We start from the raw sequence: 26,443 nt of genomic DNA on the forward strand, positions 1-26,443 counted from the left end.
CTGTGGCTATCCTCTGGCTCTCAAAGATGCATTTGAAGCTTTAAGAGATTATGATTAAATAGGATTTTACCAAGAGAAATCTCAGCTCTTAGCTTCAAAAGTCATCATGAAAATATTCTCCTAGCTGCCAAATTCATTTGGCACTACTGAACAATGCTTTCACTTTCAAAATTTCAGTTTCACTGTTAAGAAAAACAGATAGCACAAATGTTCTGCATTAGAATAAAGGAAAAGATTGCCTAAAACAGTCTTTCTCAAACTGTATGCCAAAGAACATGGTTGCACAGGCTTTTAATGCCAGAAAATAGATTTTTTAGTCAAATACATTTAAGAAATTCTGGGTAAACAAAGTAAATAAATCGTTTTTCTGTATTACTTAGCAGAACCATATGAAAAGCTTTTGTTAATATCTTAATGAGGAGGGTGTAAAATATGCAGTCTTTTCTAAACATTTTTTTCACAGAATTCTTTTTATTCTACAATATCTAAAAAGGGTATTTCCTCAGAAGCCACATTTTGTGTGTGTGAGGTTTATTTATTTTTAGAGGAAGTACTGGGGATTGAACTCAAGACCTCAATACATGCTAAGCATGTGCTCTACGACCTGAGCTATACCCTCCCCCTCAAAAAGAAGCCACATTTTAAATGTCAGATTGTCTTATAGGAATGCACTGGGGACTATTTCTCATTATTTCATTGATACACAATTGTCAGATAGAATACTTTATTGCATTTGATTTCAAAATTTATATATAAAGCTGTTACAGGGATTTTCCCCCAAATTGTGAATAGAAGATGATAACTATTCTAACAAATACATATCAATAATAATTAGTAAATATTTAGTAGACTTTGAATGTTCCTATCTGTCCTTTTGCCCCACAGTGCTTTTATCCACACTTTTGAAGGTAACTGCTTATTCCTTACTGAAATTATGTGTAATTATTGAAGACATTAAGGGCAGTTCTTTAAGTACCATTGTGTGAATATACAACCTACTGATGCCTTATCATAGTATCACATCAGTCATTCACATTGATAGTTGCACATATATTGGGCAATCAAGGGATAAACAAGAAAATATTAGTTGCTTTGCCCAGCATAGTATTTTCATCCCATCTTTGTTGGGAGGATTACTTCGCTGCATCAGGATCCTGTGATACATTAGGGTTAACCCAGCCCACCTGATTATGTCACTCAACTACCTACAGTCTAAGACCTGAAAATGTAACAAAAGCAAGGTTAGGTTGAGAGAGAGCCATATAGCATAAGGTAGTTAATTGAGCACTTTCCTGTCAGGGTCAAGAGCTGGTTTATAATCTGGTAATTTTTTCCAACTCTGTAGTAAGAACACATGTGTGATAGGCATTTCATTGTGTCCTTGATGACAATAAAAATATGTATCTTCTTTGTTATTCCATAACAAATATTTCTAGTAGCTCTTTGTATTTTTCATTCCAAACATATTTATCATGATAGTTTCACAAACTTTTCAATAAAAATATGACTTGTAATTCCTTTCCATATCACAGTTGAATGATGAAACCGTGAAACAATTTCTGGTGAAACAATTTATAGCAAAATTAATCAATTTTGTATTAGAATCCAATACTTTATGTGTAAACCGGAAAAAAGTCATTTGAATTCCTGAAGAGGGCACTTTATGCTTTTTCAAAAAATGTCTCAATATTTTGATGGCTATTAGAGAAAATTTCATAACACAAGAGATGATGGTTGAATGAGTTACATTTCTTAAAAATATTAATTTTCATCTTGCTGACTTTGTTTATATCCTTTCCATTTTTAATTGCTAATAAGATTTCTTATCATTAGCATATCCAAATTCATATTTTAGTTACATTCTGTTCAAGAATGGTTCACTTACTCTTTTGCGTTCATTGAGCAATTTTAAGCCCAAAACTCATTTGATTTGCTTCTCCATTTTATTCAGTCTTTTCCTCAAATATTACTTTTACATAAAGAACTTCCAATGATCACATTATTTAAAATAATCATCCTCTATCACTCATCTTTTTACTTTGCTTTACATTTCCCTTTAGTAAATGCTATGTAAAATGATGTTATATACATATATATATATATTTTAACTATTTATTGTGCTTCTTCCCACTATAAGGTTCATGAATTTGGAAACTTTGGAAACTTTGGCTTGTTCACCATTGAATATCCACTTTTGGGCGCACAGTAAGTTCTCCATTAATTTTCTTTTTTTAATGTCTAAATTATAGTACTCATAACAGCTAAATGAAGAAGTGTATTTTTACTTTTAATTAAACAAATGATTTAAATATTTTGTGAATTGAGAAGCTAGAGCAACATAATAGTGTACATGAAAAATAGAATTTTTAAAAGTGTGAACTATAGAACGGAAGTGCTATGAAAATACGTTGGTTAAGATGAACTGTATCTTTTTGAGGAAATGTCAACTGATACATTCATGTTTTTGAGCATATGTTCCACCTTCAAAAGCACAGTTATCCTTAAGAGAAACTTTACATATCAAGTTTGTGAAACAATTGCTTTTCCTGCCATTCCTCTTAAACTAAGCTGCCTGTGAGCCACTTCAGAGACCAGTAGACGCCACCTAATTTTCACGGCCCACATTTTGAAAACTGTTTCCTCAACACCAGAAACGTGGTGCTTTCTCATCTTTGCCTTCTCAGTATGTATAATAGTTTTCAACACAGATCAGATGTGCTTTAATGTTTCTTTTCAATAAATCAATAAAATAATAAATGAAAAAATAAAATAAGTGAGGAAAACAGATTGATTTTAGAATAGATTCCTTTTTGTTGACTCTGACAACAGAGTCACCATCTGCACCTAACTGATTTTTTTCTTGTATCACCACCTGGTTCTCAGCAGTGCAGGGTAGCCTAGGCCGAAGTATCATGGTAGATTCTCCATTTTCTATGAATATTTCTATTGTTATAAAATAATCTCAAGGTCTAAATTGGTATTAAACTCTATGTTCCATCATCTTCAATAACATATACTGTAAGTATTTTAATGATAATCATTTCTCTCATGTCAGTTTTCTGATTGACAAGTAACAGTGATACTCTTAGGCTATTGCAGTTTGGAGCAGATATCACACTGCTTTCAGAATATATTTTGGGGAGCATCACTCCAAGAAGAAAAGACTGACTTTCTTAACAAGTTTGTTGGGAATATAGTTCTAGCTGTAATATCTGAAGCTGACACTTTTTCATGGGTGAATTTGCTCTACGTAATGTAGAAGTTAGTATTTTCCTCTTTCTTTTTTTTAACCCTCTTTTTTTTTTTTATGGTTCTCCTAAACTCTTTCTTCTATTTTTCAATATACCAAGAAAAATTACGATATTATTTATTTACTTCTCATAAGAAGTATATGTAAATTTGATACTTTTCCTAGGAAAATTTTTATTATGGAATATACTTATAATTTAATAAGTAGACAAAGTCTAACCATGTGAAACTATTTTTTTAAGCATACAACCTACATTGGGGACCATTTTTTCCTACTAGCTATGCCTGAACCAGGCTTCAGTAGAAAAAAAATCATCCCTTTTGTTTCCATTAAGAAAAATAGAAAAAAGAGGGAAATAATATATTGTACTAAAAAATTATGGTTTGAAAAGGATGTTGATTAACATACCCTGTAATTTCACATTAATTCAGTTTAGTATAACAGTATGCATAAATCATTGATATGTCTCATTTTGTTCAATAAATAGAGAAATTCCCTCTCCATCATTTGTAAGTATACCCAGTTTTACTTTTATTTAGAATAAATGTAATGCCTTATTCATTCTCAAATTGTTTTTAATTGTCTATAGATTTATGCCACCTTCTATCTTATTCATTTATTTCCATTGTTAAATTTTATCTAGACTGAAAAATGCCAATCATGAAGCAATTGTCTTTAAACTGAGTTATCCCTTACAGTGTCTTAATTTATTGTCTTTCCTTCATAGCCAAGTAAACCTTCAGAAACTCAGCCATTTAATTTAATGAGGAAAGATTCATAAAGAACTTGGTAAGAGAAGTGAGAAGAGTTAAAGCCTGATGCACTCATTTTTCAATCTCTCACTTATATAAGAAAGACCTAAAAAAAAAAAAAAAAAAAAAAAAAAACCACACCTTCCACCAACACAGTATTACCTGCCAGTAGATTGACTAGTTTAGCCTCATAATAGAGAAATAACAACTCACTTAACTGGGTCAGTAGGTGCTTTAGATTGAGAGACTAAATATGGAAGAAAAGTGGGAGCATGGATTCACAGAGGTACTAAGACACTTGAGTTTTTTGGCAACTTCCACTATAAAATTGGTTGTAATCCAGAATCCTCAGAGGCCCCTGGGAAACATTGTGTTCTCCATGATAATCCCTCCCTGGTATATCCTCGTGGGTGTTTTCAGCTGAGTCGAGTACTCCCTCTGGTTGCAGTGATTTGCAAATATTTTCATTTATTTATAACAAATAAGAAAGTGTTATCCCTGTTATACAGCAAACAATTAAGAATTTAATGATTATAATTAGCCATTTTAAATGAAGGTTTTGTTGCAAGGCTCTCCAAATTTTCATGCAGATATTCAGTATAGAAATAATTACAGTGAATTTGTCTAAGTAGGTAGAGAATTCATTAATTTAGTGTTCCTTCCATTATTTTAGACTCCCTAAGAAGTTCAATCTTACAAATAATGGTAATTTATGCCTTTTTTATAGTGAGGGGATGAATGAGTGAACAATTTCTCCTCCACATAGTTTTCTGCAAGGACTTAAACTAAGGGAATCAGCATCTAGCTATGTGAATGACCTAAGATCTCCAGCCTAGGGGACCCTTCAGATGATTGGAATTTCATGGACAATTCTACTCAAGAACAGCCAAACCAATCCTTTCTCAAATTTCTGAGCCCTACTCCCCAAATTTGAGAAAAATACAGTGGTTATTTTAAGCTGCTAAGTTTTTGCAACAATAGTGTTCATTAGAAGAACACAAGGAGTTTATGTGAGCCATGTCTGCAAAAGGCACACTTAACTTCCATTAACACATTGTCTTAGTCTGTTGAGGCAAGTATAACAGAATAATATAAATGGTGGCTTATGAACAACAACACTTATTTCTCATAATTCTGGGAGAAGTAGAACATCTAAGGTCAAGGCACCTGTAGATTCAACATCCAGTGAGGGCCCACTTCCTGTTTCATAGCCAGCTGTCTCTCTCTGTCATCACGTGGTGGAACAGCTGAGGGAACTCTCTCTAGGGTCTCTTTTATAAGGGCACTAATCCAATTCATGAGTGTTCAACATTCACAACCTAACCACCTCTCAAAGGCCCCACTTCCAAATATCATCACACTGGGGATTAGGTTTCAGTATATGAATTTTGGAGGATACAAACATTCATTCTATATCAAAAATCATTAGCTAGAACTCAGGAACATAGCTTAACACATAACTTACAGGGGAGATTGGAAAATGCAATCTATATGCTCAAGAATATTAAAGAGGAATAGGATTTTGGCAAATATCTCCTGTTGGACATGTGATATAATATTTGTGTTGGGGATGAGAAAGGAGAAATAAGCAAGAGAGAGAGATTGTATAACTGCCCATTATTATTGGTTTCAATTCTTCAATGCTTTGAGAAAAAGCATAAGGCATAAAAATGCTAATAAAAATTTATGAAGTATTTGTCACAGCAAATTTTCATAAGCACCTCAAATATCTTTCTGTGGTCTAGTTTGAATGTCCCTGAACTTAACTTTTGGTAGAAGTTCCAGACTGCCACAACCAGTTTATTTACTTTATTTCCCATTTCTTTACTTCTCTAATAATTTAATTTCCATTCGTCAATCTATTCCATAGTCTCCAGGCTACTTTTCTGATTCTCTTATGGTACCACATATACAGCAATTACTCAATAAGTTGTTGCCAACTGAAGGTAGAAAGAGAAGAGAAGAAGCATAATAGTTATTGAGAACCCACAAAATTTCATGCACACTGTTGGTTACTTGGGTTAGTTATTTCTTTTAAACATAAAACAATTCTTTAAGAAATATATTATCAAACTTTATTTCACAGATGAATACACTGACTCATTGAGTTTCACTCAGCATCTTTAATATTGTTATCTATTTCTGTATAAAAGAGTCATTATCTTTGAATTTTGCCAGCAGTGTGAAGATTATCATCAAATACATAAATTTTAATTTTAATTATCTATATTATAAGAACAACATTAGAAGAGTAGCCAAAGAGATATTTCAAACACATTTTACATTCACCAAAATGAATATATCCCAAAAGCTTTTTTCATATTGCAACATTTTTCAAATACCCCACCAAATATTATGCACCAAATCATAAATTTTTAGGTTAAAATTTTAATTTTGACTCATAAAAACACTGAAATTAGAAACTGACTATAGAAGTATAGGAGGAAATAAAATATGTCTCCAGCCAATAAAGATTAGCTAGATTAAATCTATTTGATTTTTTAAATGCCATTCTTGTCAACTTGATTGTAAACTTTGCAATGTCAGTGTTTTCCTAGTCTCATTCTTTGTATCCCAAATGGTTAGCATGTTGACTGGTCTATACTACCTGCTCAATGAGCAAATAGATCAAACTGTAAGGCTGGATCAGACATCTAATTCAGCTCCACCTTCCGGCACAGAGTAGATCTCACCTAATCAAATTAGTCTCTGGACTGTAAGACTCAGACTAGATATGTGTAAGCTTCCCATATATATAAGTACCTATATACCCTAAAGATCTAGTAATTGGAGGAACTATGATTGAAATCCAATTATGTCTGACACCAAATTCCATTTCCTTTCTACTATATTTTTCTGCCACAATGTAATATTTGAAATTTTAATATATATATATGAATTATATATTTTTATTCAATGGATTCTATTCAGAATTATTTTGTGTATTTTTATTTCGTATGTTAAATAAGGGAGGATTGTGTCCCCAGGTACCAATGCTATAATTTAATAAATTGATTTTTAAGTTATGTTATATATATAATTGCTAATGAAAAGATTGCCTTCTCAATGTCATATATATCCTAAATAAAATGTCAGCTAACACATTTTATTGATTCTAGAGGAAAACAAAGCAAAAAAAAAAATCCACTTTAAATAGATGACCTTCTGTGAAGCTTAAGTAACTACTATTGGAATGAGTGGAAACACGTTATTTTATAGATCTCACTAGCTGACAATCTTGGGAAAATGGCAGATTCAGTTCATCCCTGTGGCTATCCTCTCTCAATTCCTATCAAAATATTAACTATTTCTATTGAAACAGCCAGACCACACATGGGGCTTGAAGGTTGTGAGTGAGGTCTAGGACCCAGAGAGCAGAATGTTTCCCTTTCTGAGAGCTTGTGACCCAGCATTAGAAAGTACCAAACAGCATAGATTCTGGGGAGACCTTGGCCTTGTGGGTAACCACGAATAATCCAGGACAAAGTGATCAGTAAGGAACAATGACAATTTTCCTAAAATGAAAGTCCCCCATATCAAAGACTCTCCAGTATAGATTGCTCTTCAACAATCCATCTTTCTTTTAGATACACAGAGTTAACAAGTAAATCATGTCACTTAAATAGGTCTGTTCCTGATTTTTGAGAATTTTCAGAAAAAGGGATACATACAGATCATTTTGTGAGCAAGGACACAAGTCCTCAGAATCCATCATAAATTTTAGTGAAGTAAACAGTAGAAATAAGAGAAAGTTTTAGAGAAACATCAGGAATCAGTAGTCGATTGATGTCATGGGGATGATCTGCTTTCAATATTTTGTGGGATAACCAATAATAATCCCTTTCTCTATTCATGAACTTAAAAAAAATATGTTTAGTATCTAACCAAAGCCATATTTAGCTGCTCTAGAGAAAGTCACATTAGACGTATTGTTCAGAACTTTGAACAGAGTTAAAACCTTGAAAAGTCTGTGAATTTTAATTTTTCATGACCCGTGGATAATAGAGACTTGATTTAAATTGACCATAGAAAATATTTATACTAATGATACTAAAATGGATTGGTTTTGAGGGCATCTTGTTTTGCATATACATGCCTCCTTACTTAGAGAAAAAGCTGAGATTCATCATATTTAAGTCATTATAAAAAACTTAGCTACTAAAGGGGAACTATAGAGGCTGTCTTTTTTTGAATTCAGTTAAACTCTATCCCTTCGATCTGCACATGTTATTGCCACTTTTACTTTATAAGTTCTATTTATACAGAGTCCTCTGGGTATTAAACTGCTTTTTCTGCAAGTCTAGTTTCTTCTTACAAAACCTTTTTCTCTTGGTTCATTGACAGGTCATCAACCAACGAGTCTCAGTAGTGACAAACTCTAATGATTGAAACACGTATCTTGATCTCTCTCAGAATCTCAATATATTTCTGATTCAATACCAACTTTACCATTATTAGCTCATCCCCTCTCTTACTTCCTCCTTTCATCCATCAAGGATAAGCTACATGTCAGGCCTACTGTTTGAACCAAGAGAAGAAAAAGGAATAAAATAACTTTAGTTCACTGTAACCCTATCATTTAATTTAGCTTACTATAAATAATTATATCTAGTAAGAAACTATACTTTCTCAATTTGCTGATAAATTTCTGAAAATTGAAATTATTTCTCATTTGGTAGCAACCAAACATGTGTTCACTTTTTCTCTGGTATGTTTCAAGCTACCAAGTTTCTTAGCAATCTTTATAATAAAATGTCATATTATAAATGTCACCTAGTGCTGATATCCAATGAGCATATCAAACTAAGCTTGTATTCTGAAGTGATGTAATGCTTCAACTGACTGGATAGTGCACACAGTGTATGTATCATGAGTCATGTCTGTTAAGGAAAGTTTGATTTTCATTACAGAATTATTCCTTTATTTATCATCTGTTTATACCTAGCAATCCAGAGCAACAATTTCAATAGTCTAAATGAATTCAGCACTGAATTTAGGCTCTAGGAACATGTACCATTTTCATTAACTTAAAATGATAAAACAAAGTTATAAAACATTAGATGGATCATGGCAAAATTATTTTGTATTAGTATATATGTATGACTTACATTTATATATATCCTACATTCATATATATAATATATACGTATATAAAGGAGATATATATGATATATAAAGGAGATATATATGTGTGTGTGCGTGTGTGTGTGTTAAAAGTATCTATTTAAATGGCAAGCTACATCATATTGGAGGTCCCTGAAAGAGAATTATGGGGAAATAGACCAGTGGAAGAGCTCTGGGCAGCAGATCTGGTCAGTCATTTTGTGGACAGGGAGAAGCAGTCTGACGTAAAGATATAACTGGACTCCTGGATGGTAGTGAATGGATTGACTTTTGTCAAGGTTTGGAAGGAAAAAGGTGCTAGGCAAAAGGAATATTGATGGAACTGTGGAAGTGAACGCTAAATGTGAGGATTGATGCAGCACACGTTAATGCTCACCAGGGAGCACACCCTGCTATGATTTCACCCCTATTTTGTTAAATTGTAAAAAAATAAAAAATTGTCATGAAGAAATTTCATGAACATATTTCTTTAAAACTTATTTTGAACTTATTATTTTTGAGAAAGCATTTTGATAAAACTTTTACCTAAAAAGCAAGCTGTCCTAGATCAGGTTGTATGTAAGTCTGACTTCTCCAGAAAAATAAAGCCAACATGAGATTAGATAGGTAGGTAGGTAGGTAGGTAGGTAGGTAGATATATAGATAGATACATAGATATATAGATCATAGATAATAGGTAGAGATTTATGAAAAGAAATTGGCTCACATGATTACAGAGGCTGATAATTCCCATGATCTGCCAAGCCAAGACCCAGGGAAGTTGGTGATATAATTCAGTCCAAGTCCAAAGACCTGAGAACTAGGGGAGCCAGAGATATAAATCCCAATTTAATGGCTGGGGAAGACCAATGTCCCAGCTCAAGTAGGCAAGCAGGAAGAAAAAGTGACAAATTCCTCTTTCCTCTGCCTTTGGTTCGATTCAGGCCCTCAACAGAGTGGCTGATGCCCACCCCCATTGGGGAAGGCAATTTATTTATTGAGTCCACCAATTCAAGTACTAATCTTGTTCAGAAACACCTTCACGGACATACCCAGAAATAATGTTTAACCTGGACACCACATGGTGCAGTCAAGTAGACACATATTAGTAAAACATCACAGGCTGCTGTAACAAAATGTCATAGACTTGGTGACAGAAATAGCAGACATTTATTTCTCACAGTTACAGAGTTAGAAAGTCCAAGATCAAAGTACTGGCATGGTTGGTTCATGGTGAGTGCCTGATTCCTGGCTTGTGGACAACCACCTTCTCACTATGTGCTCAGATGGCCATTCCTCAGTGCATGCCCTTGGAGGGAGAGGACGTGCTTGTGTCTCTCTGTCTTCTTCTAAGGACACTTACCCTCATCTAAACCTAATTCATTCTCAAAGGCCTCACCTCCAAATATCACCACGCTGGGAGTTAACACTTCACCATACAAATTTTGAGAAGGGACACAGACATTCAGTCCATTACACAACGTAATGTAAGCCAGCTGTTTGTGTTTGAGAGAAGTCTGTAGAAGCCCTGCTAGAGATCTCTGCTAATGCTCCAAGCTCCTGATCCCCCAGGAAAAATCCAGCACAAAAACTCAGGCAGCCTGACATGAATAAACATTGAACATCAGTCGTCCTGTGACTGTCATAGATTGTGCCGAACTGGGTTTTCTGTGTACTGAGATGCACACGCTGTAAGGAAACTCCAACTTCTTTATGCAGACCATAACAAAATGTTTTTTCTAGTAGAGATCATTGACCTGCCAGCAGGAGAGTCAGAGCATCTGAATTAGTCATAGACTGACTGACCATTTCTAATACAACAGTGTCTTTACCGTCCTTCTCACCCTCATTAACTCACTGCTTGCTTAACTTGTAGGAGGAAATAAATGTAAATGTTTCATAACCAAGTGTTTGTGTTAGTAATTTCTATCAATGTTGTCCACCCTTGGACATCTTGAACTTTTTTTTTTTTTTACCTTTAACCGTCAGCTAATCCCCACAATATAGCAACTGCAAAAGAACCAACAAACACACAGGTGGAAAACATAGCTAATTCATAGATATGAACTAGTCTCTGATCTTGATAACTCATATGATTGTCCAATAGCCCATGAAGGGAGTAGCCATGGAAGCCTTGAATAGGCCCAAAAGCACATGCTCCCTCTCACCAAGACTGATCTGGTCACCAACCTTCTGTATGTGTGAACAATTAGGGGACAAGGAAAACACAGCTATCAACATGGCACCATACTTCAAGGAGGATGTATTACTGTCCTGCTGCTGCATAGCAGATTACCACAAACTTAGTGACTTAAAGCAACGCATATTTATTACCTCACATTTCTGTAGGTCTCACAAGGCCAAAATTAAGGTATCAGCCAGGCTTAGCTCCTATCTGGAAGTTCTGGGGAAGATCCATATCTAAATTCATACAAATTGCTAGCAGGAATCAGTTGCACGTGGTTATGGGAGTCTAGCCTTTTCCTGGCCAGCTGTCAGTCAGGGGCTGCTTTCAGCTCCTAGAGGCTGCTCTCGAGGCCTTGCACTTGCTCCCTCCATCTTCAAAGCCAGCTAAAATAAGTTGAGTTGTTTTCCTGCTTCAAGTCTCTGCAAATCCCTCTTCTGCATCCTGCAGGAGAAAAGTCTCTGCTAAAAGCCTGTCTGGAGAATTTCCCTTATAATTAATTCCAAGTCAACTGACAGATGTAAATAACTGATGTCCATCTAAATTAACTACATACAAGTACTACAGATTTAGTAACTAATTACCTCTGCAAAATTCCTTTTTCTGTGTAATGTAACAAAATCACAGACATGATCTCTCACTGTATTCACAGTCATAAGGATTAGAAATAGACATCTTGGGGAGCCATCTCAGAATTCATGTCCTCACAGAGAATAACCAGCCACTTGTGAAAAATAGTTTATATCACACCTCTTTCCTGGAAAAGGCAGCAATTCTTTCTAATTATGACTAACAGTAATTCTGGATCTGGTTAGTTTTTCCTCTACAGCACTTCAGCCAGTATCACTGTCCAGGAGCCCACAAAGTATGCAATTAATTGACATGGGATCCCAAATAATACCACCGTGGACTAAGCAGCCAATTTTATGGCTAAGGAAGTGTGGCAATAGGCATATGATTAAGGATTCAATGTTCTTACCATACACTACATCCCTGGGAATATGGTAGCCTGATGAAGCACTGGAATAGCCTCTTCAAGGTGCAACTAAGAAGCTAGTTAGAGATAACATACTGGGAGGTTAAAAAGGTGTTAGGATCTGGTATATAGCTTAACCATCTGGCCTCATGTCGTACTGTGCCACCATAGTAAGATCCCCACTGAACAGGAATCTGCAGCTGTTGCCTGATCACTTTGGTCTCTTTGTGCTGATCATTTAGTAAGCAAAGAAAGGAATTATCACACTTGCAGGATTATCACCTTATTTTAGATATACATGTATGTCCATTTATTTATATTTATATGTATATACACATATATGTCTATATGCATATGTATACATATATAGCAGTATATAACTATATATGCATACATATACTTATTTAACTTTTCGAAAGAAGTATTTCTTCTAAAATGAGGTTGGTATTTTTTGTCAACATCATGTTACTAATGTTATACTTAAGTTATAAATGCCAGTAAGTCACTTTAGTTCATGGAACACTCATAATGATCATTTTAAATCATCAATAATTTATTCTGTGCATTGATCCTGGAAATATATTCAGAATCACCCAGATATATTAGATTCAATATATAATACAGTAAATCATTGGCACAAAATGAGGCTAACAAAGATATAAAACTTGTTCAGCAGCTCCAAAATGGAAAGTGAAAAAGAAAGATTTTAAATTATAATAAAATGAAAGATGGGGACAAATTAACTTGTCCCCATATGTAACTGAAAAAGAAAACATAATATTCTAAATAAAAAAGTATTTCACATGTAGAAACTCACTCATCAGCCTTTGAGGTGGGTTCTACTATTAAATCCATGTTTAAGGAAGAAAACTGAGTTGATAAATTAAGTAATATGACTATAGTGATTTAGCTTGAAAGTGTTAAGAACAACCTAATAAAAAAATAACAATATATATAATTAATGAATTCTGAATGTGCATTAGACATTGTAGAAATAAATGAAGCATTGTCAACATGTAGTACTAGCCCATTCATTTGTTGTACAAAATTTTGCTACTGATTTTAAGTAAAAGCCACTTAGTTGAAAATAAGTTGATCCCCAAGATAGTTTGTTTAAAACAATCATTTATTTGAAAATTAACATACCCTATTTTTCTGTGTCTTATATTGATTATTTTAATGAACTGTGTCCGATTTTCAAGCTTTCCAACATTTTAAAGAATTTTTTTGTTTATGCTGTTACTTAATTGTTTTATTTTTTAAAAAATGTGTTTTTATTGAAGTATAGTCAGTGTACAATGTTGTGTCAATTTCTGGTGTACAGCATAATAGTTTAGTCACACATATACGTACATATATTCATTTTCATATTCTTTTTCATTACAGGTTACTACAAGGTGTTGAATACAGTTCCCTGTGCTATACAGTAGGACCTTGTTGTTTATCTATTCTCTATAGGGTAGTTTGTGTCTGCAAGTCTCAAACTCCCAATTGTTTTATAGTTAATTAATTTTTCTCCTTTTGTATGTTCAATACCTACTACTGCAGCGATAGAAAAGGAGTGAAAGTAATACATAGCCAGGTGAATCAAATGCCAATTTGTAAAGTGAAATCAACCAATCACGTTAGGTTTTTTCCCTAGGACTGTGTCACTATTTACTCTGTGACGCCCTTTACTACTTTCCTATACTCAGCATGCTTGTGTCAAATAGTTTTCATATTCTTTGTAGTCTATGCCCTGGCAAATAAAGTTGCCAATCTTGTGAGAACTTATAGAAAATTATGAATAAATACATGTTGAGTGAACATTTGGGATAAGTGCAAACATTTCCATTCATTGCATCTAGTTTTCATTTAGAAATCTGTCTTTATGACTTTCTGGTTTTGGTTTGCATTAACACGATTTTTTTTTTCCAGAAGTGCCATCTGGACACATTATAGGATAGAATTGAAGAGAAAAGACTTTTGGAGTCAGGCTGACTCCAAAGCTGGGGTTTGAATCCAACTCAGGACACCAATTTACTGAGATATCTTAGGCTAGCTGCTCCAGTATTTCAAGTCTCCGTTTTCTTACCTATAAAGTGTGAAAAATAAGATTTCCACTTTCTAAAGGTGCTTAGACAAGTGTCTGACATGCAGTAAGTATTCCACAGATGCTACTTATCATTGTCCTATTATTATTATTAAATGAAAAATTAATGAACTATAAATAAGATCAATTGAAGAAACATCGAAAAATGATGTCCCTAAACTATCAATTACTTGGGCCATTGGTTTTGAAAATAAAAATTAAATCAGCCATACTCAACCCAAAAATTATGTATTTCTAGTGATGATACAAATTCCAATACCTGGATTATACTTTATGACTTAAATGGTTTTTAAAAACAGTATGTGTCCCATGATGTTACAAATAGGGGAAGTCTTAACATTTCTAGTTTCTGCTTTTACTTACTAGTTATTTTTGAGATGATAGAATAGTTCCATGTTTTCAAATATAAATATCTAAGTATGTATTATCCAAGAATTCAAAAGAAATTAATACTTGTAAGCATTCAGCAATTAATTCAGACTGAAAGTATACTATTTGGTCCAAGAGTAACACCAGTTTCAGTTTATTTTCAAATTTTCAACATATATATATTTGGGAGCAAAACTGGTTTATGTACATACATTCATTTTTCTGCATTGTACTGTGATATACACAAGAAAAAACATTTCAAATATTTCATTTAAATAAAATCAATGCAAACAAGGTTTGGCTTCTTCAGATATATTTTGTCTAGATGTTCTTGAAATGTTTATATAAAGCTCTTAACAAGATAATAAGTGGTAAGAGAAAGAGTAGTTGCTATTGTTAATACTGGAGTTCCAAGAAATAAATGCCCTTCAATTCATAAAATTTTAAATTCCTTATAAATATTCATATTACTCCTTCCTATGAATATTTATGGATGCATACTTCTAACAATGTTCATTAAAATAGCCAAGGAAACATTCAACTGAAAATCTCCAACTTAAAACACAGTAGGAACTTAAAACACAGTAGGAAACTATCTCAGCGAGATAAATATTCTGCTCCTGCATATGACAGAGTATGTGTGTGTGTTTCAAATTAAATTTAATTTTATCCCAGAGAAGTGCAAACTAAAGGACATGTAACTGATCTTGGTGAAAACTGAGGGAATTTTAAAATTTCTACTTACACTTTGTTCTTCACTTTCTAGTATCAAGCATTGTGCTAAGCTCTAGGAATCTAGAAGTGAGATATATACATTACCTGCATACATATATATGTAATGAACATACATGTAAATGTGTATACACACACATATATATGCCTTCTTTTAAAGCACTAGTGAGACATATCTATGTAATGAGAATGATAATGGCATGGAAATTCTTTTTTTATATATTGATGTGCAAGAACTGAGAGGGAGGAGAGAGGAAGAGAAAGAAAGACAGCAGAGAAAGAGAGAGTGTAGGTGGACATACTATTTCTAGCTTTGACACAGATAATTCTTCTACCCACCAAAGTGTTCAAAAAGGCCACCCCATCTCTGGTCACACCAGGTGCTGGGAGTGGCAAAAAGACTGTAACCAACTGCTCTGCTTCAGATCATCAGGGCAGGGCTATGGCATCAGCAGAACCAGGAAGACAGTGTTTCCTAGAAGCTGATGAAGAAAATCAAAGCCGTCCCTGAAAAGCAGTAGCTTACTATTTCCATCACTAAAAAAACCATTTGTGCACCTACTCTGTGCCAGGCATTGTTCTAGGAGGGAACATATCTGTGAACAAAACAAACCAACTTGTGTTTTTCCCTGATGTTCATACTCTAACATATTCATAGCCTTTCTCTAGAGAAATCACTGAGGAAAGTCTAAATATAAAACTTTTTTACAAAATACAAATGATTTGATCCAAAGGTCTAAGAAAGCATGACACTCAAAAAGACCATTTGGCATATATGCATTCTTTAGAAGGGAAACACGTTCAGAAAGCCTAAATCCTCATTCTCAAGTAAAGTCCAATGAGATGTCATACGTCATGATAATATAATCTTAGAAAATGCTCCAGCCATTTGTCCTTCTTCTTGATTAAAAACGCATATTAGCAGATTAAAGTCTTTGAGATCTGCTGCAGTGCAAAAACTACTACATGTGATTGAATCCCATGTTTTTCAAACTTGAATTTCCTATAAAAACTGCTTTTCACTGATCATGTGACTTATGGAATTAATATTTCATGGAATAGTTTTTGAAGCACCTTGATTTAGTTAATACATCTATATAGATTCATATAATGCTTCAGAATAAGATCAAGACATTCCTTCAAAAGTAAAGATATTTATACCGTAGGAAAAAAATTGGACAGAATGGTTATATTTCTCAATTATAATCAATATTCATATGTTTGTCTCATCAATAATCACCCTCATTTGTATCACAAAGAAGATATGGTCATTAACAATGCAAGTCATAAAGGAATCAAAGATATATTAAATAGCATGGTAAATTTTATTACAAATTAATGTTACTTAACATGTCATTAACATTCTCATTTCATATGGGTTTTCCTTATTATTTTAACTTAGGGATAAAAATGTAATAAATCTTTGACCTCAATCATGTCTATCTCCTACACTGAGACGAATATACTGTGAGTTTTTGGACACCTAACGCTATCCCTTAGGGAATCTCAATTTAAAATATTCAGCTGTCCTTATTTCTAATACTGGAAGCCAGTTCAGTAGAATCATAAACCTACATTCAAGGCTACTACTGAATTTTGAAAAAAGAAAAAGAAAAAGAAGGAGGAGGAGGAGAAGGAGGGGGAAGTGGGGAGGAGAAATCTAGGTCTAGTTATTTAATGCATCTTAGTGTCCATTTATGATAAATAAAAATTGTATTTTCAAAAAGGACCTGAGGTCTTCAGATTGATTCTCTGAAGGTGTAACTGTCATTGATAAGTATGGCATTAGGCTTTTCATAGATTACAGAAGGTTTAAATAGGAATAATAAATAACCCCAAACTGCCCACCTTAGAATGGCCTTCACCATTTTGTTCTGCAGGTCACTTGAATAACTGTCAGGAAAGCAAGCCATTAGAGGAGAATTAGTTTTGATTAAGCTTAATGTTTTCTCTTAACTATTTTTCTTAACTTCAGAGAAGATATTAATTTATATCAATTGACTAGAGTATTCTGTAACAAGGTCATCTCTACTCAAAAATAGATTAATTTTTAACCTGTTTCAGGCATGAGACATCTTAAAGATTCCAAACCACTTTTTTTGTACTAGCAGGATTTTAAAAATGATTCAGAGAAGCAAAGCAGTTCATGACATACGGAGAACAGGTACAATTACTATATCTTAATAAATAGTAAAATACATTAGAAAAAGCAAAGAAGAAACTGATAAAATTGTTTCAGCCCAATAAAGTTCTTTATTTCTTAAATGACAAAGAAAAAAACCATAAAATATACCTCCTTTTGTAGTTTATGCCTCCAAATGTAATAAAGTAGTAATATTTATTAATGTTAATTATTATAATATAAAAATGAAAGTATTATAATATAAAAATATGAAAGAGGGCTAAGACATAAGCACAAAGCTGAAATAAGGTAAATTTTATAAATAATCAATTATATTTTTATTTATAAAATTGAGAAAGTCATTTGAATAAACATCTGTAGACATTTTAGACAAGATATTAGAATGAACAAAATAGTTATATCCCTCACTTTCGACTCCCACTGAAAGAAATAATTGAAGAAAAAATACAAAGAGAGAAAACCTGTATCAAAATAGAAAACAGAAAACTTAGGATGAGCGCTGTTGCTGTGGTTGATGCAATCAGTGACAAGAGCTTGATAGAAACCTTGAGAAACCTATGCCTCACCCCTCTCTTACTCCACCTGACCCTCCCTCCCTCTCCCCTCCAAAAAAGAGAACCAATTTTCAGGTAATAAAGATTGGGGAGATCTTCATGAACTCTCTCTGATCTTCTCAACTAAAATGATGGCAGATGGAGGTAAGGCGTTTGGGCTCCCATCTCTTCTGACTGGCTAAAGGACTTCAGAGGTCAAAGATCTCCTCCTACTGTAGAAAGTCACAACAGTTGAATTTAGCTGTGGCAACCTGGTATTATAAACAACAAAGAAAAACTTCAACAAAGAAAAAGCTCCAGGACTTACAATAGAACTTAAGTATCACATTCCTATGAATTTCACGAACATGTTTTCAGTTTAAGAAAAGCCCCCCCCCCCAAAGCATTTATGGCTATCTATAAATTCAGCTCTTTTTGTTCATTGCTCCCATATTCTCTCTTTGAGCTAGAAATTTACCATCAAAAAGTTTTTACTTTTTCACCTCCATCGCTGGAGGTCCTCCAGGTAAAATGTGGTCAGGAATCTCACCCAGTAATGAAGAACCCTTTCAACCCTTAGATACATATATAAACCAATGCAGTGCAGGTATTGCCCACATGTGTATGCAAACAGCTAGATAACATCAAAGCTCAGATGTTCCCACTGATCAAATAATTTTGCTCAAACCCAAAGGACATGGAAGATGCCATGATCTGGCATGAACTTACAACTGGAAAATAGGAAGAAAAACATTGTTTGAAATCTAAACAAAATTCCAAAGAAAAGTCTATCCATAAAATTGATACAGTAAAAGGAAGTTAGGTTAGGAAATATTGTATAGGCAAATAACATAATATTGGAATTAAAACTATAATGGTGTCTGTGAAAATCAGGACAGATGCAGAGGAAAATTTTAAAAAGAGAATATAAAATTACCCATAAAGAAAGTTGAAAAAATTTCCTAGAACTGAGAAAAAAAGAATAGAAGTCTTTTGATTTTTAAATGAGAGAAAAAGATGAAGTTTTAAAACTAAATTTAAACTCTAATTATACCATGTGTATAGTTGGTTTTAATACTGTCAGTTAATACCCAACAAATTTATTTTAAAAAGTCAAGTAGTTGATATATTTTCTTAGATTACACAGATGATCAATAAAATCTCATAGAAGTTCCAGAGCAAAGAGAAAGAAACTGCCGATGAAGCTACAAATGTAGCTAAGAGTAAAAAGCTGTCCTGATACATTGTCCAAAATTTGACAGTAAGCCATGCATTCAAAATTAATTTTAAGAGAAATACTCTTGAAAATGGATATTCTTGTGTACTGCTATATTGCCTCTGCCATTGGAGAGGGAATTCAATCATACATAATACATATTTTAAAATGTGCCTTTTAGCCTATTATTTTATTTCTATGAAATGAATCTAAGAACAGAGTCATAAGTATGGAAAAAGACTTAGGTTCATCTTTGTTCATTGAAGCTTCATGCAGTCATCTTAGGAATTGAACAGTAAAGTTACTAAGCAACTAAGTATAGGTCTGTATAAATACATATTATGTGTTTATTAAATAACTTTAAAGAATATAATTATACTGAAAGATGCTCAAACAATTATGTTAGATAAAGATCACATACAAGCTGGATAATAGTATCAACAGTATTTGTTATAGCTGTATTACAGCAATATATCTAAGTATATCAAAAAATATAATGACTTGATCAAGTTTTCTCTTGGGCTTGAAATTATGGGAGATTTTAATTTTAATGTCATGCTTTTCTATATTTTCATACTTTCTGCAAAGTGCATAAGTAGTCTTGTATTATTACCAAACCTTTATTATTTACATTAATAATAGATGTATCTTTTTGAAATTTTCATGTATAATTTATAAATAAAATAAAAGAATCTATAAAAATCCAGGAAAGAAAATATTGTTACATATAAAGGAACAAAAATCTAAGCAACATTATTGACTTTTCTGCAACACCATACTGTAAGACAAAATGTTAAAAATAGTTGCAAAGTTCTGAAAATAAGTTTGTGATTTCAAAACAGTGTGTACATAGCCATAGACAGACATTCAGATTTGTGTGATCATAGAAAATGCATCAACTGTGTAACCTTCTTTAATAAATTTGTTGGCTATTAACTGACAGTATTAAAACCAGTCATACATATAGTATAATTATAGTTTAAATTTGGTTATAAAAGCAATTAGAATCTGAAATATAAAAATATTCAAACAGCGTAATTTATCACTCTACATAAAATTAACAAAGTCAAGTAGATATATGAAAACCTGAAAATAGAGTAAAAGATCTCATGTTCCTGTAAAGATAATTCTATGACATCTTTTTGAATAAGGGACATTCCTAAATCATCTACTAAATACTCACACATATGATAAAGCCACTGGAAAAAAAATATTATCCCACAACAATTGACTATTTTTTATATATGAGTAGAAACACTTACAGAACATAATAGAGAGAAGGCCAATTCACAATAGTAACAAAAGATATGAAGTATTATCTAGATACACTTGACAAAGAATGCCAAAAGGCTATATTAAAAACTATTATAATGTCAGAGATTTGCAAAAAATCAACATAAATAGGGTAATATTATATATAATAAAGAGGTAAAGTTCTCCAAATTCACTTATAAATCCAAGGTAATTAATTAATCAAACATTACTAGGAATTTAATTTATTTTAAAATTTGACTAAGGCATTTGAGTGACATCATCAAAATAGAAGTCGCTAGCACTCAGCTCCCTGCCGAAACATCAGCTTGAACCACTATCTGCATGTGAAGAAACCTTCACAATAGCCAAGGATGCCGGGTGAGAGCTGACAGCACCTGGGAGAAGCACAGAAATAAGAAAAGATGCATAGAGGAGGGTAGAACACAGATTTACACTACCCCTTCCTCCAAGAGCGGACAGCCCGGCATGGAGACTCCCTCCCTCTAGTGAGCACTCAACTTCACCTTGGACTCCAGAGGTGATCCATCCTAGTACCAGGCTGACTCCTGCAGTATGAGGTAGCTCCCAGTGCGCTCCTGTGAATTCAGGCCCCTGGCTCACCGTGGCTGCCTGATCCAGTGGCCCAAGTAGATCTTATTGGGCCCCTAGCTCATCCCAGTGTGCCTACTGCTCCAGAGGTCCCAGGCTGCTCCCACAGCTTCAGAGAGCTTTGAGAGGACAACTATGAAACCATACTTTGGGCTCACCCACCCAGCAGTCTCCCATGGCCACTGGCGGCTTCTGTGGCTCCTGGCCTCTTTTCTTTACAACTCCCATTAGGTAGATACTTGATATTATTACATATCAGGCAAACATATGAAGAGTTGGAAAGCTAGAGAAGTAGAAAGCCCTATTAGGACCTCAAAAGCAAAGGAAGAACACAGTGAAGAGTTCCCTGGGATTTCTCTTCGCCTCACCTACCTCAGATGTGAGACTGAAGATGTCAGCAATGTGGAACTATCTAACAGACATAGACAAAAGCATCCCCAAAGAAAAGCCTTCCTTCTAAAGCCAAAGGACCAGGAAAGGAGCAGCCTACCTAGACAGAAAATAGACAATAACCACTTTATTCCAGCCAGTGTCACAGAAAAAATACATAGCTCCATCCCCACTCATGAAAATGATAATAATCTGTCAGTGTATTTACAGGGACAAAATAATTTAAAAGCTCATGATTAAACTCAGAGTACCATAGCAGGGAGATAGAAGTAAGAGAAAGGCAGTAATGTCTACTGAGTTAAGAGAAATATACAAGGAGAATGTTGCCATTAAATCAGCAAATCCATCATCCATCAACAAAATAAATACAAAAGGTCATTAAAAGATATGATCATAGTAGGTCTCAGACTAAATCTTCTGTTCTACAACAGAGGACCAAAATCCTTACAAGAATTCTGGTCCAAACTGTCGATAGGCTTTTCTGGGGTTTGTTGAGTAGAAATTTTCTGAATACAGGCCTAGGAGAAAATTGACAACAATTACAACATAACATCACTTCCATAAAAAGAACTATAGAGGCAGTGAGACACAGTAGATGCATATGGTGTGTTTATTTCAAATTCCCTGTGAAGTGCATGGTGCAAACTGAAACTTTATGAGAATAAAGTGACTATACTTTCATAACACTTTGTGCACTCAGACTTCTTTCTTATGCATTATCTGTGTTTCTTAACTGCCTTATATATTCTGTAACCCAGGTGCAAGTCTTACATCTTACGTCCATTTTATTAATAGAATAATTATGGAAAGCAAGACTCAGAGAAATTGTACGTTTTGATGTTAATCACATGGCTAATAAGAGATGGAACCAAGCTTTTAATCTAGGCCTTCTAACCTGAAAAAGCATTCCACTTACCTCCCCTTATACTTACATAAACATGCTGATATTTTTTCTCTTTCCTGAAACCTAGAAAAATTATCATTGAGAAAAGATTTGCATTTGGGAATGGAGACTTGGAATAAATCATGTGGGAGGGAAACACATGGCATTATTTCAAATAAAGAATGGTTTAAAAATTAACAGTGTTGTAGGTTAAATATGGCCACAAAGTTTTCTCCCATAATGAAGCGGAATCTATTTCCCCAGCATGGGCGGCTCTTATTGTGACTCGCTGTGACCACGAGATGGTGTCTGAAGAAGTTTGTGTAATTTCAGTATCCAAGACTTAAGAGATCTTGTAGCTTCTGTTCTCTCCAAGCATTACTACCCGTACAGAGGCTCAGGATAGGATCCTCCAGGGTGACAGATCTCACGGAGAGACACTGTGCAGAGAGAGAGGCTCAGCTGTCACAGCTTTGCCAGTGGGAGCTAAGGCCCCACCCAAGTGAGTGAGGCCTCCAGAGATGACGCAGCTCCCACTATCACACCCAGAGACTACAAAACCTGAGTGAGCCCAGCTGACAGGATGTGGAGCAGAAATTACATGTCCATACTGAGTTGTGCCCACACCACAAACCCACAGAATCATCAAGTAATTGATAATTATGGCTTTAAACCAAACCACCCCAGTTTGGGGTGATTTATTATTCAACATTAGATAACTATGACTGAGGGTGAAAGCATTTAGACCAACAAAACAGACCATCATCATCATAGGAGGATGTTAGAAGGATTTATATGAAAAGCAGGAATAAAATCCGTTGTCATTAGAAGACAATTGGATGATTTACTGATGATGAAGCTTCATTATTTCTGAGTGAAGTTGGATTGTGATAAAAGCCGAGCTGAGTAATGAATTATGTATGGTGCTAGTGTGTAGCATTTATATATGTAGTATCTTAATAGCCAGTAAGCACTACTCATGAAAATAGTTTGTGGTAAGTGTGTTATTCTGTTATCTTAGAAGACAACACGAAAAAGGAATTAAATTTTTACAAAAAAGCATATACTAATGAAAGCCACTATTCATACTTCTGGTCTTATGTGTTGGATTATTATCCATAAATATGCACTTGATCTAATAACTCATATAACTATGTATTTTTGTAAATCAATAGATCAGAAGCCTGCAGTTACCACCTTCATCTTCCATTAATAAGCTATTTCATGATTTCTCAAAATACTAAAAATCACATTTTCAGTTAAAACATTTTAATGTGAAATTTATTTATTTATAAACAATTATAACAGTCATGGTATCCCAAGATATATCCACATGTCAAATTAAACTTGAACCAATGATTTACTAAAAAATATAGTTGCTCTAATAATGGCTTTTCTCTGTGTGAAGAGTTTAGAGTTGGAAACCAAAAGTGTCAGCCTTGAAACAAACACAGGGTCCATTCAGGATTGGTTGGTCAATTCTTCAGGAGTATCTGAAGAATCGAAGTGCTTAAAATTCTTTCCCTCTGTATCCAATTAATCTGTCATTTATTAGTTAGCAGAAAAATGTTATAAGGAGAATATAAAATAATATAAAAATAAATAATAAGTAACAAATACAAGGAGTATCAACAAGTCTAGGAAAGCACATAATAACCAAATGCAATTTATGTAACATAAAGATCAATGAAAAACTAATAAGGTAGGAATTGTACTTTTTCATTTCATTTCCTTTTCTTTTCTTCCCTCTACTTCTCCCTACTCTTCTTTATTCCTACTTTCTGATTTTCTTCTTCACTTATTTCTGTCTTTACTCATTTTCTAATTTCCTCTTTTCCTTCCATTTTTTATTCCTCCCTTCCTCCCTTCTTTCTTGTCTGATTGCTTTTTCATAAACAGCGGTGATAAAGTGGAACCAAATCACAGATTTCATTGAAAAAGCTGAACTGTCAACCATATATTTAGTAGTTTAACTTGAGTAGAACAGCACAGTAAGAATATCATTCAGGTCACATCCTTAAAGAGGGGCAAGTGACCACAGTTCAAATTCCAGTGTAGCCCCAAGAGGATTACCATTTGATTCCATTATTTTGCCAATGGATTCTTATCCTTTGATGAAAAAATTTTTAATCCATGTCACATATTCAATGTGACCACTAAATGGAGAGTCACCATGACTCTTGATCAGAATTCATAGCCAAATAGTCACCCACTGTAAACACACAATGGCGAGAAGAACAATGTGGGTTAATAAATTTTATATTTGTTGATGACATCTGTAATTTGTTATATTTGAACCAAATCCCATTTCTCTTTTACACATTTCATTCTTCTCCATTGGCTTGTGGATTTATATGGTTTGATGCCTTTACTTGCAGCCATCCATCTCAAATACTATATTCTTTCCTCTTTATTTCTACAGCCAAGATTTTTGAACACTGGATAGTGATAATGAGTTCCTAAATTTTAATATATATGTGCACAAAACCACCTTATTATACCTTTTTTCATTATTATACCTTATATTGCAATGTATGTTGTCTATTCTAAGTAAAAATATCCCAAGAATATATGCACTGCAAGATAACAGATGAATGAATATACTCAATATGCATCCAACAACAGTAAATGTATATACCTGGTAAAAAATTACCTGTGACAGAGTGCTACACAATGAACCAGGTTAAATATCCCAAATATTTCCTGCATTCTCCTGCTTTCCTATGAAAATACAGCAAAGCATTATTACTAGGGAAAAATCAGAGCTGGGAAATGTGTCCGTGGGATTAGTGTGTCTGAGAAAGGCACAGACAAAACCATATTTATCAGGCTTTCTTCTCATGCCCATGGAACTGATATGTAACAGCAGAAGCAATAAAGGTAAATTTTGGATATGACTATTTCGTAAAAGCGATTTTAAAAAATATTTTTATCTTCTATAAAACTGAGACATGTACATCTGGTGTCAATTTTAAGTCTTCAGAAAATCTTACATGCCTTACAACTTCAAAAAGGATATATGAAGGCATAATGGAATATATCCTGAGGTTTTATTTAATTCTTTACTTATGTGAGACATGACTTAAATTTAAAGTAGCAAAAAATAAATTTAAAAAATATATTGATATTCACAGTTTCAGGGTTTTCTCTGAACCTTGTGGCTGCCTCTGCATTTAGATGCAACACTGTACAAGGCTGAAGGGTCAGGAATTATAGAGCTGGTGACTGAACAACCACTATGACTCGGCTCTTCTGGCCATTCAATGTGTTTCAACCATATAATGAAAACTTTTCTACGCTCATTTCTTCCCCTACAAGTCTCTCTCCCTTGCCTTCCCCCAGATTCCTCAGTTTGCTGTTTCATAATAAAAGACTCGAGTAATTGTCCTGTTTTCTATTTAGGAGCTCTGTACCCCTGAGTGTCAGTTCTTTAACCTACAAAATGGTGATAACATCACCATCAGTTATTGTGAAGAATAAAGTAACATGTAAAACTTACCTTACAGTGTATATGAATAAATGTATGTACTGTGAAATGTTTACCACAATAAGGTAAAAGGCATCCATCACTTCAATTAGTGTGTGTGTGTGTGTGTGGTGAGAATATTTACAATCTACTGTCTTAGCAATTTTCAAGAATATAATGCATACTTGAAACTATAGTGGCCATGCTATATATTAGATCTCAAGAACTTACTCATCTTAGAGCTGGACATTTGTACCCTTTAACCAATATCTCCCCATCTTCCCCATCCCACAGCCACTGGCAGCCACCATTCTACTCTTGCTTTCTATGAGTTCAGCTTTTTAAGATTTTATATACTCCAGCAAATGTTTATTAATAAAGAAAATGATATTCTTGGTTGGAGAAACCAGTTCAATGAAATTTCATTTACTTTCATTATTGAAAATAGTAACTCCCTTATTTGGAATAATTAAATCAGCATCAAAATACT

The sequence above is a fragment of the Camelus ferus genome, chromosome 2 (genome assembly GCF_009834535.1).
Source record: "Camelus ferus isolate YT-003-E chromosome 2, BCGSAC_Cfer_1.0, whole genome shotgun sequence".
Classification (NCBI taxonomy): domain Eukaryota; kingdom Metazoa; phylum Chordata; class Mammalia; order Artiodactyla; family Camelidae; genus Camelus; species Camelus ferus.